The sequence below is a fragment of the Protopterus annectens genome, chromosome 5.part1 (assembly GCF_019279795.1).
Source record: "Protopterus annectens isolate FY-2018-M chromosome 5.part1, PAN1.0, whole genome shotgun sequence".
NCBI lineage: Eukaryota > Metazoa > Chordata > Ceratodontiformes > Protopteridae > Protopterus > Protopterus annectens.
The window spans coordinates 452,373,890-452,391,375 of record NC_056736.1 but is presented as its reverse complement, the minus strand read 5'-3'; the positions used below and the strand labels follow the sequence as shown (position 1 = coordinate 452,391,375).

At 39.9% G+C, this 17,486-nt stretch overlaps 1 protein-coding gene across 1 annotated transcript in view; it reads left to right on the top strand.

Moving 5' to 3' along the window:
• Positions 1–12,321, top strand: part of CREG1 (cellular repressor of E1A stimulated genes 1) — a 138,515-nt gene extending 126,194 nt beyond the window's left edge. Inside the window, exon 4 of the mRNA XM_044073102.1 lies at positions 11,276–12,321. The gene's annotated coding sequence lies outside the window, so the exon portion shown is untranslated. The remainder of the gene's footprint in view (positions 1–11,275) is intronic.
• The last annotated feature ends 5,165 nt before the right edge of the window (positions 12,322–17,486 follow it).

Genomic DNA, 17,486 nt, shown 5'->3' with positions numbered 1-17,486 from the left:
TTAAACTTTTCGAAGTGATTTAGTGGTTGTTTTTTGCTACAGTGTCCTTAGGACTGTATAATTTTTCCAGTTTGTTTGTATGTGAGGAGATTTGGTTTCAAGACCGCTATGTCTGACAAAGCCTCTGGATTCAAAAAGTGTAGTGCCTGTGCACAGATCTCCCCACAAGACATGCACAACTTGTGCATTTAATGCTTGGGTGCTGACCATGTCAATGTTGAGTTCGAGTCTTGTACCTCTTTCAGGGCCAGGGCTTTAGGGGACCACAGAAATAAAACAGTATTAAAGAGGCATCTCTCTGCCCAAGTGGGAGAATCATCCCTTTTGCTTCATCTTCAGCTTCTCCTTCCCCCAAGAAATCTGACAAACCAACAACTTCAAAACATAAGGAGAGAGAGAAAAGAATAAAGAGAAAGAAAAGGGGAAAGGTAAACCAAAGAATAGGTCCAAGAAGAGGTCTCCAGATCTGACTTCCACGTCAGAGCTGGCATCCAGAAATCCCAAGATGATGGATCTGAAATCATGCCAGGAGCAACTAGAAGAACAGATCTGAACTCCATCTCCTCTTTGCTGCTTCTCCCTAGGAAGTTTTTCTGAAGCCAACATCAGTAGGATGATGAGAAAATTTCTTTGAACTCTGATTCAGATGGGAGTCCACCTGGTTTCCCCTCCTCCGGGGTCACTGGGGCTTTTGCAGTCAGTTCCCCTTTGTTTCCTGCTTCCTCAATCTGACCCTTGGTCCAGGGTCCCATGGTGCTAAGGATGCTCCTGAGAGAATCCTGTCATAGCCAAGAGCAACTTCAGCTTCAACCCCATCTCCTTCCCTTACCCTTTTGATCCCATGTCTGTCGGATCGTGAAGGGTCTTGAAGCTGAGGAGTTGGGGCTGAGGGTTCAGCAGTTGAGTTCAACACTGAGATTTGCAGAGCAGTATCTTCCCTCTGTACATAAGCCTTAGACAGCTCTGCTCTGTCATCAGCTTTCTAAGGTGCTGGAGACTGGCCTCAGTTCTAATTTTGACTTCAGAGTTCAAAGTATTTCAGAAGGTTCATTCCAGATGTAGAGAGGATATTCCTCACACTGGCTGTGCTCTGTCTCTACTCCCTCTCTGTTCTGCTTTGTCCTGTCATCCTATCCATTAGGAACAGCCAGCCTCATTTAGTGGGTCCTTGCTTGTTGAGTCCCCATTTAGATGCCAAAACCTCCCTGAAGAAACCCCCTGGAGGAAGGTCACGGGAAACATGCATGCAAGAGGAGACATGTCACATCCTCCCAGAAGTTGCTTACTGAAAATACTAAATTTGAGAAAATTTGTCCCTGCACTAGACATCTCTTTTAGGTGAAACCCTGGAATTGATAAAGTACAAAGGGAAGGTAATCTGAATCTTCATCCCAAGAAGAGTCGTATTCATTGAGACTTTTGGAGCTGGCTTATCTAATGCTTGGGTGGTCCTGCCCTCTGACAAGCTCATAGAAGGAAGCCAACATGGTGGAGCCAATTCCTAGGAAACCAGGTAAAATATTATTGTCTCCCTGGAATATGTCACCCAAGTTGATGCTATGGTGGAGGTGGCAGCCAGAAAGAAGGAGCTTTCCAAAGAAAGCACCTCTGTCAATTTCCCAAACAGGGAGTCCAGGGCATTGGACAGATTTGGAATGTGGACATATGCCTCGGCAACATTTACACTTCACACAATGAATTACTTTACACATCACTCATTTTTCAGAGAGATTTGACTAAATAACTTTCCAAATCCCTCTCAAGTAATTTGCCAGCAGACACCCGGAAGTCGATGGAATTGCTGCTGTCTATGCCTACTTTCCAATGTGACATATAGCACTGTGAGAGCAGCAGGCACCAGCATTGCTATTTATTGACATGCCCAGATGTGTCTCTGCAACTTTGCAGAAAGTTTCAAGACATCCTTCATCAATGCCCCCTTTGATGGGCCAGCTCTCTTTGGACCCAAGGTTAGAGACACTCCACATAAGCAAGCAAGAGCGTAAGTTTGTCTGGCATAGGGATATGGTTTTCCACCCCCCCCCCAAATGACTTTTCCTGGAACCAGAAGGGGGGAAAGAAGCTTTGGTTTTGAAAGTGCCAGAATTTTTCCCAGGACACTTCTGGTTACTGAGCTCCCTCCCAGCAAAGGGAAAACAACTTCAATGGATGTTGCCCTAGGGGCAGATGTGGTCCCCAAAATGAAGGAAGTCAAGGCCCCTTCACCAAGAAAATCTTCCAGTGCTCCTAAACAATTGTCCGACTGCTGCACTTTAGTGGCAGCTGGGGTGCTTCTTTCTGCATCCTCACACCTGGCTAGCCATCAATCAAGATTCTTGGGTGCAGAAGATAATCACCAGAGGCTGCGTTATTCCCTTTGCTTTCTCTCCCACTGATAAAAAGAGAATCCTCAACATTCCACCCAGTCAGAGGGATGTAGCAGAAGCTGGTTTAGCAAAACTGCAAGAAAAGAGTCATCCAGAAGGTCCTAACAGACCAGCAAGGATCCAGAGTCTATTCAAGATTCTTTTTGGTTTAAAAAAAAAAACAGGGACCTCAGGCCCATTCTGGACTGCAGCCACTTAAAATCAGTTTGTCAGGCAGACAAAGTTCAAGATGGTCATGGGTACAGTCCATTTCACCTCTTCGGAGGAAGGACCAGTGGATGTGCTCAGCATACCTTCAGGATGCTTACTACCACATAAAAATAATGAAGTAATTCAGAAGGCTTCTCTACTTTTGGCTGGGAGCCAGCCATTTTCAGTTCAGAGCACTACACTTTGGCCTCACCAGGGTGTTCACCAAATGCATGATAGTTGTAGCAACTTACCTGAGACTGCACGGGTTCTGTGCATTTCCATATCCAGATGACTTGTTCCTTACCACTCCCCACCAGAGATCTGCTGATTCGATGCTGGGACGCTCCAGTCCTTCCAACACGTAGGAACCAGTATAAACTTGATAAAAAGCCAGCTGGCTCCAATGCATGGAATAGAATTTACAGGGTGACACCTGGACATGACATCCCAGATAGCCAAGATCCTGCAAATAAGGACCCTTTCTGTTTGTGTTCAAGACTCACAAGTTCTTACTTCACACACTCCTTCATGAACACTAATTCTTTGTCTTTTATGGTAGGTGGCTGCATCAATTATTCCAGTCCTGCAAGCAAGGTATTAAATGAGAGTCCTACAGTGGATCTTTTCGTCCAATGTTCAGCACTGGATCAGCCTTTCTGCCTTCGTGTACCACATGCCAGTGTGCATGCATCACATTCTGTGGTGATTGACCTCTTCCCCGTGACTCCTAGGACTGACCATTTTTGTATCCACCCACAATGGCCACTGTATCCATGGACTCCTCCCTACTGAGGTGGAGTGTGGCATTACAAAGGGAACACTGTCCAAGGCACATGGTCTGTAATTGATGCCAACCTTCACACAAGTGTGTTGGAGATTAGAGTAGTCCTAGCATTGCAGGCATTGCAGGACTCTCTCCTCAAAGGTGTGATCTCCATCCAGATGGGCAACATGTCTGTAGTCTGGTACATCAGCAAACATTGGGGAACATGCTATTGCCCGTTATGCTGAGAAGCCATGAGGGTTTAGCAGTGGGCAATGTCTAGTAGCAGAGCACATCCTGGAGATTCCCAATGTTTTAATGACAAGTGAGCAGGTCTATTGCTCTGTCCCTTGAGGGGTCTCTCGGTCACAGTGGCATCAGTGATTTTCAGCCACTGAGACCTGCCATGCTGCAGCCTTTTTGCTTCCCATCTAAACAGCACGTGTAGCAGCTACTTTTCCCTGATTCCCTCAGAGGGTCAGTCATTGAGGGATGCTGTTTTCCACAATTGGCTTCCAGGTCTTCTGTGCACTTTTCAACCCTTTCCCATAATAACCAGGTTTCTACAGAAAGAAGTAATGTGCAAGACAACAGTAATTCCTATTGTCCCCTTCTGGCCCCAGCAGGTTTGGTTCCTCCACCTTTAGCCACATCCGAAACACTCTGCATGGGTGCTAGATCCTCTTCCAGACCTTCTTCCCACTTGTCCAGACAGTCTCACCTAGATCTGAAAGCATTAAAGTTAACCACATTGGTTCCTGCAATTCCAGTGATTGCCTAGAATGTAAGGGTCTCCTGTTCTGTTGCCCAACTTGTGTTGTTCTCCCAGAAACATAACATGAAGGTTTACAGAAGTAAGTGGAAAAGATTTGCTGTTTGGGCTTCCTCTAAGGGCTTAGACACTCTTTTTGTCACCTCTTCCCTCTCTTTTGGATTTTTTGCCGGATTATTCCAAAAAGACACCAGTTTCTCTATGGGTAGCCATATCTAGTTTTTATGTGGGGGAAGATCACAATCCCATTGCATCCTTAAAATTGTGTAAGGCATTCTTAAAGGAAGCTGTCGTTGTCCTGCTTTGGGCACAATAGAAGAGTCTGCATGGGTTCTGTTCTACTATATTGTATACAAAGATATCATGATAGAAGTTTACTGACTTTAACTTAAGTAATTTATGTACAGACTAACTACTGCAATCATACTTGCTCACTCTCTGGCTGCACTCTCAAAATGGCACTGGGAATACCATGTGCCTGGTATTGATATGTGCACATACAGTCCTTGATATGCTTCTTAAAGATACAGCACATAACTCTGATCTACAGCCTCCCTCTTTGAGAAATAGATAATGCAACATTATGAATCTATTTGGCATGCAGATAATACAAGTATTTCTTTGTCATGCAGTTATACAAGTTTAGGTACATGTATACAATTATCCATGTTGTTGTGTATTTCACACTGGGCCTGGAAATTCAAGAGCTAGAGACTGTATCACAGGAACAATGTTGTAATGTTGATTCTGGTACAGGAGAAGATGTCTGAGATTTCTCCTGTACTCCACACCCTCAAATTCTACAAGCTAGGATCTTGGCTCTGCAGATATACCTGTAACTTGACCAATCCAGTCAAAACCTTTCACTGTTTGTATCCTCACTGTCTCTCCTTCCCTCAATGGACGAAGAAATCTGCTCCATTTATCATAACTGGACTTCTGGCTAGAATGCTTCTTGAATAATTGAGCCTTGATGGTTCTGTTGTTCTTAGCTTTAGGCCTCAGTAAACTGGAACTAATAGGTAACGTTGGTCTGGTTTGCCTGGATAGAAGTTTTTGAGCAGGTGAGCCAAGTGTATCATCACGGGTTATGTTTCTTGAGATTAAGTAAATTCAAAAAGACATTGGTATTGTCACACTTTGACCTTTCAAGTAATTGCTTTGCACTCTGCACTGCACATTCAGCTAGTCCATTTGAATGTGGATATTCAGGACTGCTAGTAACATGTAGAAAGACCCATTCTGTTGCAAATTTCAGAAATAACTGACTAGTAAATTGAGTACCATTGTCAGAAACAACTTTGTGTGGACTACCATGGACTGAGAAATGAAGTTTCAACTTAGTAATAAAAGTAGTGGATTGTAAGTTGAGTAGTTAGTCAATCTCAAACCAATTTGAGTAAGAGTCTGCCAATACTAAGTAGTGTTAATTGTTCTACTCGAAGATATCAGTGGCTGCTGCTGAACAAGGTAGTTCAGGAACTTGACTTAGCTGAAGTGGTTCTCTTTGCAAATGTAGTTTAGTACTACTGCATACTGAGCAAGAAGAAAGTACTTTATCAATGTCTTTCACTAGTGAAGGCCGAAATACTAATTCTCATGCTCTTCTCTTAGTGGACGCGGAACATGGGTGACCATGATGAAAAAATCGGATATATTCTTGTTATAAGAAAGCAGGAACAATTTTAGGACCTGTGAAAATAATGCCATCTTCCATTAACATTTCATCTCTGTAAGGAAAATAGGTTTGCACTTCGTCGTAGACTAGATTGCTTTGACAGCCATCCAACATTAATGTAGTGATTGAGCTTTTCCAAAATTGGATCCGTCTTTGTGTGATCTCTCAGCTCATCAAGTCTAGTGGTTAAGAAATTATGCACTGCCATCACGTCAAAGTCAAAATTCTCTGCATCAAGCTGTTCCGTCATATTTCTGGGTGATCTATATAAGGTGCCAGCCAGATAAAGTAGTTTACCTTTTGTATAGACCATTTTGAAGTTGTACTTTTGCAGTTTGAGCATCATTCTTTGTAATCTAGCTGGAGATGAATGCATAGACTTCTTTAGAATAGTAACTAAAGGTTGGTGATCATTTTCAATCTGAATATCTCAACCACAGATATAATCATGAAACTTGAAACATGCAAATAATGTTGTCAAACATTCTTTCTTAATTTGAGCATATTGCATCTCGGGTTGGGTAAGTGTACTAGATGCATAGGCTACTGGTCTGCCCTCTTGAAGAATAACTGCACCAAGACCAAACTTTGAAACATCACAGGAAAGCGTAACTGGTTTATTTACATCATAGTATCTTAATGTAGGTGAGGCAGCAGTTTTCTGCTTAAGGTCTTCAAATGCTTTCTGGTGCTGTTCTAACCATGACCATGTAACATTTTTTGCACGTCCGCTCTCTTAAAGATGCTGTCAACTCACTGAAGTCTGATATAAACTTGCCGAAATAGTTGACCATGCCTGGGAAATGCTCTAGTGCTTGAATAATAGCTGGTGTTGACATCTCAAGAATAGCTGCTTCCTTGGATGGGTCTGGTCTCAAGCCGATACTGGTAAATGAATAACCTACATATGAAACGTTTGGTAGTCTGAATTTACACTTCAGAGGATTGAGCTTTAATTTACTTCACATGCTCTGTCTAGAACTCTCTTTAGGTTTCTGTCATGCTATGCTTCACCATTGCCTCCTGCCAATAAACCATCTGCTATTATGGTACAAGGATAACCCGAAAAAATTAGCTCCATTGCACGCTGGAAAACTTCACATGCAGAATTTATTCCAAATGGCATCCTTAGGAATCTGTTTCTGCAAAATGGGGTACCAAAAGTGGTTAGTAATGAGGATTTGTGATCAAGCATTACTTGCCAAAATTAACTTTTTGCATCCAAAACAGAAAAAACAGTGGCATTCTGTATTGGAGCTGCGACCTCTTTGACGCTATGCATTGGATGGTGTGGTTTCTTTAATGCTTTGTTCAGATTTCTTGGGTCAATGCATATTCTGATTTTGTGTGAGCCTTTTTTGTGAGCTGCTGCCATAGACGGCACCCATTCAGTTGGTTCTGTAACTGGACAAATTACACCTTTTTTTATCCAACCGAGCTTTGACTTTATTCTGCATAGCTGTCAGAACTTTTCTTGCTGGTCTAACTACTGGAGTAACCTCTGGATCTAACTTCATGGAGTACACAACTGGATGATTGCCCAACCTGTCATCGAAAACATCAGCATACTCTGAGAAAATGACTTCAGAAAAAATGGAACTATGATATGCACTTATGTGATGAACTTCTTTGGTAAAAGAAAGCAGATTCATTCTCAAACTGTCTTTGAGACCCAATAATGACTGTATTAGTCTTTGAACTATATAGAATAACAAGCTGCAACAGTTCTTGCCCAAATAACATGAAAGCATCACTGAGCCTTCGGTTTGAATTTCTTCACCTCCATAAGCAACACGTTTCTCACTACTGGCCACATCGAGTTGCTTATTAATTCTCCTTGTAGCAAATGTGTCCACTGATATAACATTATACTTTGAACCAGTGTCTACTTTAAGCTCTGTGGGTTTACCATTGATCCGGACTTAAAAAAAACACTTTGTTCTTTGCCAGTAAATTCACTGCATCAACTCTTCCATCAATTACTGATACACCATCTACATAAAAAGTTGACTGCTGCAGCTCCACTTGATCAACTTGCTTTTTTGTGTGACCCTTCTTTACAACCATGTGGAGTTTACCTGATTTTGCAAAACCTTTGAAGATGGTTCCATTTTTTACACTTCTGACATTGCTGACCAAACGCTAAGCATTTCTCTTTTAGACTCATGATTGGCACCACAGTTGTGACAGTTAACAATAAAGCTGGACCTGGGTTTTGCTAATTCATGTTTTTACTGTACTGAGCATGCTCCTTTAATTGAACTGATCTTAGAACTTGGAAAGCTACTTGGTTTCCCTGGTGAGCCAGCAGGGTTGTGGCTGCCATGTGTTTAGGCCTACTTTTGCATGCTATCTACATTTGCTCTTGAGCCTGCTGAAACCATGGTTTTGTCACTTGCAAGCATGTATCTTGCCCTTGATGGCTATAGACCATCAAGATTAAGTTTACTGACTGAATAATTCAGGTTAAGATGTCAGCTTTTTATTACATTCTCAAGGGCTAAAATGTGAGAATGTGTTTATAAAGTTACATAGCCTAGGTGACTCTTTGATATCATTCTTTGTCTGTACAAGCAGAGGTCTAGCCCACACAAACCCAAGGCTCATTCAGCCAGAGTAGTGGCAGCCTCTGCTGTTTTCTTTGCCAGAGTTCCAAAATATAAAGTTTGTGTTGTAGCTGCTTGGCCTATAGTGGATACCTTTGTGTCTCACTGTAAGCTGGATGTGCAGTCAAGATCATGTACATCTTTAGGCTCGACCATCCTTTGGAATATCCTTCCTTGGGACCAGTCTGGAGTTTGTAGCAGCTTGGGAATATGTCCCTTTCATTGAGTGGACAGATAAGAAAACATCGGACATGTAAGTTATGTACTTCACAATGCTAGATCCATGTTGTTTTTCCTTCTGGCTCAACCTACCTCCCTCGTCCCCCTTGCCAAAATTGTCGCATTCAGCTCTTAGATAACTGATTTTGACCTGACCAGGACCTTATCATATCTTCATTCTGTGAGCTGATAGTCTGTTATCATTATTGGCAGGATATATTTGTTTTATTGGCTACATTTTATTGCATATGTGATATATTAGGGACAGACTCGATTTTAGGTGTTTCAGGGAACAGAAGGGTATTATGGATAGGGAAGGAGACTGAGTACCATGTTCAAAAGCTGATAAAAAAAGGTGCCAAGGTCAAATCCTTTCAGATACAATGACCCATTCATTGATCTGGATGGATGAAGACAACATGGATCTAGCGTTATGGTAAATACATAACTTTTGTTTATACACCATACCCATTCTACAATGAAGGAGAAAGAAGAACCTACCCTAAAAGAAGCAAGAACAACACTAACTAGTAGGGTAGTTAAAAAAAAAAAAAAAAAAGTTAAAGGTTATGTATATATATTTCTTTCTATCATATCTTGCCTTTTCTAGGGTAGTGTGTTTATCGCTTTGTGTGTGTGTGTGTTTCATACTAGTATGGCTGATAAACCCTCTGTGTTCAAGAGATGCTCTTTGTGCGGTCGGAAAATGCAGTGTTCCAACTCGCATGTCTGTATTGCTTAGGATCGGCGCACCAGGAAATTGAATGTGACATTTGTGCTGCATTCAACCCCAGGGCACTCGTAGAGCGCTGTAATAAGCTTCTTGACGATGGGCGGCCCTTTGACCTTGGGCGTCCCTTCCAAGCCCACAGGCGAACCTAAAAAGAGGCTTCCTCCATGGGGGGGGGGGTTCTCTTCTGCTTCTCATTCTAAGAAGCCGAGGCTCTTGCATAGCAGATCCCTGAATCCGAGTCCAGCCTCTTCGGCTTCGGATTTAGATCCACCATTCCTAGAGCCTCGGATCAGACTCTCACATCCAAGGCGTCGACGGAGCAGGGGCCTTCAGGTCTGAGTAGGTGCAAACCATCCATAGATCTGACTGGTACACCATCCATACCTTCGGATCCAACTAGGCTGTCGGATCCAACAGTTCTGTTGGATCCCATTGTTATCAAGAGTTCTCCTTCTCGGTCATCCAGGATCCAACTCGTCAGAGCAGATCCCCTTCTCAGGACTATAGGACAGTGGGATCCAAGGTTGGATCTCCAGCTAGATCTGGCCACTTGTCAGCCTCATCCAGATCCTCCAGAAGTCTCCTTCCCTTAGATATGGATAGGATGATGAGGAGTTTCCTCAAGGCCCAAATTGAGTGACTTGCTGCCAAGCCCTGTGGCTAGGGGACCCTCCCCATTTGAAGGACTGCACTTGCCTCTTCCAATCCCTCAGGTTTTGGAATGTCAGGACCCAGGGGATTTCTAGTTAGAGGCTAACAGTGTGTGGTATTCCTCCCTTCTTGACAGCATCAGGGTCCCTGGCTGGCTCTGTTCCGCTGCCCTCAGTCCAGGCCTCCGAGAAGTCAGTGCAAGTTCCCTAGGAGTAGGCTCGGGTCCAGAGTTTTCAGACCATTGCCTATCCTTAGTTGCTTTGGCATTGGACAGCTTAGGACCGATATCATCAAGGGGCTACAGTACTGTGTCAGGGTCCCACCTCCAGTCCCAGATGGCCCCGGCTGCTGGGGAGGGAGGGGAGCATTGTCCATCCCTTTAGCCTTCTGGGCAGTAGAGAGGACATTCTCCAGTTTGGCAATTACCTCTCCTCTAGATCCTCCTCATCCTCTCTTGGGTTTAGGTGCTATGGCCTCATCATCCAGAGTCAGCCCTCCTGTGAGTGCCTTTCAGATGGGCACTGCCTCACTTGGGGTAGTCATCTGTTCTGAGTCCTCCCCTGAGCCCACGATGGAGGAACCCCCTCGGAAGAGAACATGCAAGAGGAGGCACTTGGACTCCCACAGAGAGCACCTCACTGAGGACATGGATTTTAAGGAGGGAAATGTGTCCCCTAGACTTCCGCCTGGGGAAGTATCCTTGGGGATATCCTCAAAGTTCTTAAGCACATTATATATGATGTGTGTGTGTGTGTGTGTGTGTGTGTGTGTGTGTGTGTGTGTATACACATATATATATATATATATATATATATATATATATATATATATATATATATATATATATATAATACAAAATCTCTTGTGAAAGGATGTTAGTAGGCCAACAATCTGTGTGACATAAATAACAAGAGTTTAAATCCTATTAAAATTCTTGAGGAACTAGAAATAAAGGAGTCTTACTTGCTTTCTGTCTGCTTCTAGAACTTAGTTTGTTGCAGGATTATTTTAATGCATGTTTAAGTTATAAAGACAGACCAAGCTGGGTAAATAGTGAAATTAAAATAATGATTGGAGGAAATGACTTGGCAGAGTAATGGTAGTAGTCCCTTACCACTAGTTAACACTAGTTAAAATGACAGTGCTATGATATTTGAGATAATATGTTGTAGCTGGGTACATCCAAAAAAACATAATTGGGTGCAGAGTTAATAACAGTTTGGAGAAACTGACTAAGCTTGCATATTAATCATTTTGTTTCTTTTTCATTTTAGGTTGGTTATAAATGTCTTCTGGAAGTGAAGATACAATGATCGTTACCATTTCTGTGTGCCTTGCAATTTGAAATAATGTACGCAGAGGAGAAGCAAAAAGTGTTGCTTGGGGCTTTCTGTTTGCTTTATAGTTTTTGGCTTATGAAAGCATTGTCTGCACTTTACAGCATCATTAATTCATATGATTTTGTTGTTTCCTTCATTTTGCCAAGATTTGGATAGCTTACTGCTTTCTCCTAGTTTTGTAAAAGTGGGTTTTTGTCTGTCAAAGAGAAAATATTCCTGCATTATATCCATTTGAAAGTAAAAGGTCTCCAGAGTATTGGCGTATGGAGATAAGACCCTGTAAAAAAAAGCATTAAGGTGTTGCCTTATGAAGGGAAATCATACAAGCAAGCAGATTGTTGAGCAGTGGATCAAAGGTTCGTAGTTCAGCTATTGCAAGTCTGTTCATTTGTGATGATAAAGTAGTATTAAAAATCTAGAACATTACAAGACATAGAAAAGTCATGCCATTGACTTAGAATGCAGTGTATGTACCACAATGTTTGTTATCCCTGCAGGATTGTTCCATTTGGTATTCTGTATACAAACAATAATGACAGAAGTGAGCAGTTGGGATGCTTGCAGTGTGTTGAAGTGTCTAAATGTAAAACTGAACTTCGGTCAGAATCTTTGTTGCAGGAGTGGAAGATCCAAATTTAAGGATGGATTTAGATACCCATGCATGATGGGCAGTGTACAGCAGTCCTAAACTTGACCATGTACTATGTAGAATTATTGTGGTGCGAGTCTTTGAGATCCAGCTGTTTGTAAATAGGATGGACATGTAGATCTGTAAGGGTTACAGAGACTGTTTCTGTACATCTGGACGCAAACTTTATAGTTGACCAAGATAGAATCATGCCATGTTTCGCCATTCCGTTCTTGGAGTAGTTTGATTTTCATGCAGGTTAGCTTTCTCTCTCTTCTTACCATGAAGGTCACTATAATAAAGGGTGCATTGAAATTAAGTGGTAGTGTGGGAGGAGGAGATAATGCCAAGTTAAAAAATAAATAAATAAACACTGTTTCTTGGGACCAAGGTCTGCATCCATGCTGAGTCATGCATGAGACAGGAAGGTCATGTCAAGAGATAAGGATGGGGATGCTTGTGCTGTTTTGATTGTCATTAATGTTGAAGACAAGTGGCACCACTGTTTGGTACTACTGCTCTAGTGCTTTTGACTTCACATTGACTTCAGGACACTTGTTTAAGTAATATTTCTTATCACTGACCTGCATTAGTTTAGGAAGCATTTGTGATGCAACTATTCTGTATATTATGATTACATAACTGTAGCATTTTAAACAAAGTGATATTTTCTGTGCCCATGAAGGTGGAGCAACTTGTAAGGACTGGAATCTCCAGTAAGCTGCTGCAGATCTGATCCAAGCCTCTGACACATTAGTGTGTAAATGCACAATTATAAACAAGGAAAATATAAGGAACAGCTGCTGTTATACTGCAAACTACTTTTTTTAAGAAACCAAAGCAATAGTTTTATTACAGAAAAAGTTTGTTAAATGGATTACATGGTTTATTGGCATGCTCCTGTGTGTTCATAATGATATAACTACTGAACTTTATAAAACGACTTCCATTATAAAGTTTATTTTATGAAGAGGAGGAGCCTGGCAATGTGTTGACTGCCAGTATTTTTTTTTGTGGAATGTTATTTAGACAAAACGATGCAGTGATTATGTATTTTAGTTACATTTAGCAACAATGGGATATTATCTATAAATGAGCAAGAGAAAGAGCTTTGAATGTCTTCTAAAATTACACAGTGTTAGAATAATCATATTTTTATTGAGTTGAATAAAATTTCTTGCCTTTGGCAAATCATTCAGTCATGGCATTGTAACAGGAAGCAGACTTAAATGAAATATAGTTTATAAAGTGTATGTTACTAGAGACTGCCCAGTTTTGCATTAATGTATGTTCCCCCAGCACTCTTTATTTGGGGTGTAGTGTTATTACAGGCTGGCAACAAGAATACAGAATTCAGTTTTTATGTGCAGGATAAAGAAATAAATGTATATGTCACATGCACTGAGATGAATGTCATCATAAGGTAGGTTCACTTTATGCATTTCAGTGGGGTTGCGGATACGTTTTTGTCTTCCCTAATTGCTTAACTCTTCTTAATATGATGGAACTTTCATTATGCATAAACATAAGAAAAAAAATGAAAAAGAAACAGCCCAATAAAAAACAGGTGCCTTTGCATGCAAATACGAGAAATCCACAAGTAAAAACCAAAAGGCTGCAAAGGCAAGGCTCCAGCTTCTCAACTTAAAACAATGATAAAATTCTGCAGCAATTGAAGAATGTTATAAACTGAAAACAGAGATCCAAGTTCCACAGTTGCACTGCTTTAATGGCACACAAGCGCTTTGACTACTAGCTTCTTCAGGTGTATATCAACCATTTGTAAAACACACCCTTTATAACAATTATTTTAATCACATGACATACTGCGGTGGTGGTGCTGAGGTAGCGTTGTCGCCTCATAGCAAGACGTTGTCCCATTCGATTCTCAGCTAGAGCGTCTTCTATGTGGAGGCATATGTGAATGGCGTGTGCCTTCGTTGAAGGTTGTGTGTCAGGGCTGGTAACCCGGTATGTAAAAAGCCACTACCAATCATTAGCGGACCGGAGTTCCGCTGTGGCGACCCCTAACCGGGAAAAGCCGAAAGACGCAAACAAATTCTAATCACATGACATAAACAGTTTGACTTTTAAAAGTATATGCTCACTAATGACAAATACATACATAAGAATACATAAAAGATTCCATATAAAATATGTATCAATCTAAGAAATAGAAATAACTATAAATATAAAAATAGATATAAATATATAAACATATAATTATCTACTTAAAGGTCTATTATTCAAAATGGGTCTCATAGGAATGGTCATTTAGACCATGTCCTACACTACCTCTTAGTCTAACAATCCAGTTAGCTTCCACCTCTTCAGTTCTAGCTTTAATATCACCCCCTCTTGGATTCATATAAGTTCTACCTACTACCATAAATCTAAAAACATGTTCATTTGTGTTTACTATATGCTTCGCTAAAGCATTAAAACTACTTTTCTTCTTTATGTGATACACACGCTCTCTAATTCTATCTTTAAGTAGTCTATCAGTCTTACCTGTATAGAATGTACTACATACTTGACAGGTAGCCAGATAGACAACGTGGGGGGTATCACAACTGGCACTAACTCTCAATATAAAAATATCTCCTGTGTCAGGATGTCTGAACTGTGTTTCTTCAGAAATGTATCTACAATATTGACATTTTCCTCATGGTCTGGTCCCTACTTCTTCCATTTTTGTACTTGTTCTCTAGTTGTACATAGTCTTCTTTTTAAACACTTCTTATTCTTAAAGGCAAATTGCGGTTTTGAATCCAAGAACCTACTCACTTGATTATCTGTGGTTAAAATATTCTAGTGTTTGTTAATAACACTGGTTTACTTCCTTACATCCCTGGAGTAGCTCAGACAAATCCTTAACTTATTAGTATCTCCAGTTTTCATATTCTGTTCATATTTTTTCAATCTAGAAAAATACGGTTTTGCCCTTGTTTCCCTTAACCTCTCAACTTCCACTACATTTTTTTTACCATTCCCTCATCATATCCTCTATCTAATAGCTCAAGTCTTACCATTTCCGTTTGTTTTTCAAAGTCTTCTTTTTTAACATTCAATCTCGACAACCTTAGGAACTGATTTTGTGCAACATTCCTAAATATATACTTCGGGTGCATGCTATCTTTCCTTAATAATTTATTAGCATGACACTCTTTTCTATACATCTTTGTACTTAGTTTACCTACAGTGTCTTTCTCTACATAAACATCCAGAAAATTAACTCCAACGTGGGAATAATTCACAGTAAATTTAAGGAAATCCGTAGAGTTATTAATAAACATCACAAACTCTGTCAGTTGCTCAACTGACCCCTTCCACAATAGGAAGAGGTCATCCACGAACCTTCTATAAAAAAGAATCATCTCCTAAAATGGTCCCCCTATTACGTATTCCATCTCCCATTTAGATATTATAGCATTTGCATAACTGTTCGTGCAGGAAGTACCCATCGTGACTCCATTACATTGCCAAAAAAATTTTTCTTTAAACATAAAAATATTATTTTCTAAAACTAATTTCAGTAAAATCTGTAAGAGATGCATCTTATCACAGCTATATTCCCCACTTTCTTCTAATAATTTAATGACATTTCTAATTCCAATTTCATTCGGAATAACTGTGAATAATGAAACTATCTAACGTAACTAAAAGGCATTGTCCTGTAATTCGTACTTCACTGGTATATTCAAATAAATCTCTTAAAAATGTTCTGTGTCTCTCAAAATATAAATGGACTTATTTATCAAACTTCTAAGATTTTTTTCTAAAAAAAATGGAGATGGACTCCGTACACCAATTTCTACCTGCTACAATTGGTCTCATGGGGGGATTAAGCAAACATTTGTGCAACTGAGGCAATCCTTGGATGCTAGGAATAGTAGGGTTAAGTATCAAAAAATATCTTAAACTTTCATCTATGAGACCCATTTTCTCTATATGTGGAATTTCATTCTGAACCAATATAATCATTTTCTTCACATGCATGGATGAAATTAAATGATAAAATTCTGTGCCATTTAATAGCTCAAACATAGTCATATCATAGTCATTTCTATTCATGACTACAATTTGCCCACCTTTATCAGCTGGCCTTATCATTAATGAGGGGTCATTTTGTAAATTCTGTAAAGCTTTAAATTCATCCTTGCTTAAATTATGCCATTTACTACTACCTCTATTGCTTATTTGCTTATAGCAAACTTTATAAATATCTGCTAAGCAAATCTGTTCAAATGCATTAATTAAAGAACTCTGGGTATAAACAAACTAGGTTTCTTAAAACATATATCCTCATTTACATTCTTATCATTGTACAGTGTGTTTAACATTAAATTGCGAGTGAACATTTTCAGATCAAATACAATTTCAGTAATGTCCATATCCGCTGTTGGTATAAAAGAAAGCCTTTTCTTTAAGACATTAATTTCAAAGTCTGATAATCTATGTGAGGACAAGTTAACTACTAAAGTCTTACATTCTTGAAGGCTTTTTTGATGGTAAATGGACTCACCAGGAGAAGACTATGTATAACTAGAGAACAAGTACAAAAAATGGAAGAAGTAGGGACCAGTCCATGTGGAAAATATCAATATTGTAGATACATTTCTGAAGAAACACAGTTCAGACATCCTGACACAGGAGAGATTTTTATATTGAGAGTTAGTGCCAGTTGTGATACCCCCCACATTGTCTATCTGGCTACCTGTCAAGTATGTAGTAAATTCTACATAGGTAAGACTGATCGACTACTTAAAGATAGAATTCGAGAGCATGTGCATCACATAAAAAGAAAAGTAGTTTTAATGCTTTAGCGAAGCATATAGTAAGCACAAATGAACAACATGTTTTTAGATTTATGGTAGTAGGTAGAACTTGTATGAATCCAAGAGGGGGTGATATTAAAGCTAGAAATGAAGAGGGGGTGATATTAAAGCTAGAACTGAAGAGGTGGAAGCTAACTGGATTGTTAGACTAAGAGCTAGTGTAGGACATGGTCTAAATGACCATGTTCCTATGAGACCCATTTTGAATAATAAACCTTTACGTAGATAATTATGTTTATATATTTATATCTATTTTTATATGTATAGTTATTTCTATTTCTTAGATTGATATATATTTTTATATGGAATCTTTTATGTATTCTTATGTATGTATGTATTTGTCATTAGTGAGCATATCCTTTTAAAAGTCAAACTGTCATGTGATTAGAATAATTGTTATAAAGGGTGTGTTTTACAAATGGTTGATATACACCTGAAGAAGCTAGTAGTGAAAGTGCTTGTGTGCCATTAAAGCAGTGCAACTGTGGAACTTGGATCTCTGTTTTCAGTTTATAACATTCTTCAATTGCTGCAGAATTTTATTACTGTTTTGAGTTGAGAAGCTGGAGCCTTGCCTTTGCAGCCTTTTGTTTTTTACTTATAAGAAAAAAAATGTTCCAAGCCATTCTAATGTCATGGTATTCTTTCTGCTTTCATTCTTTGCAACAGTTGTAAGTAT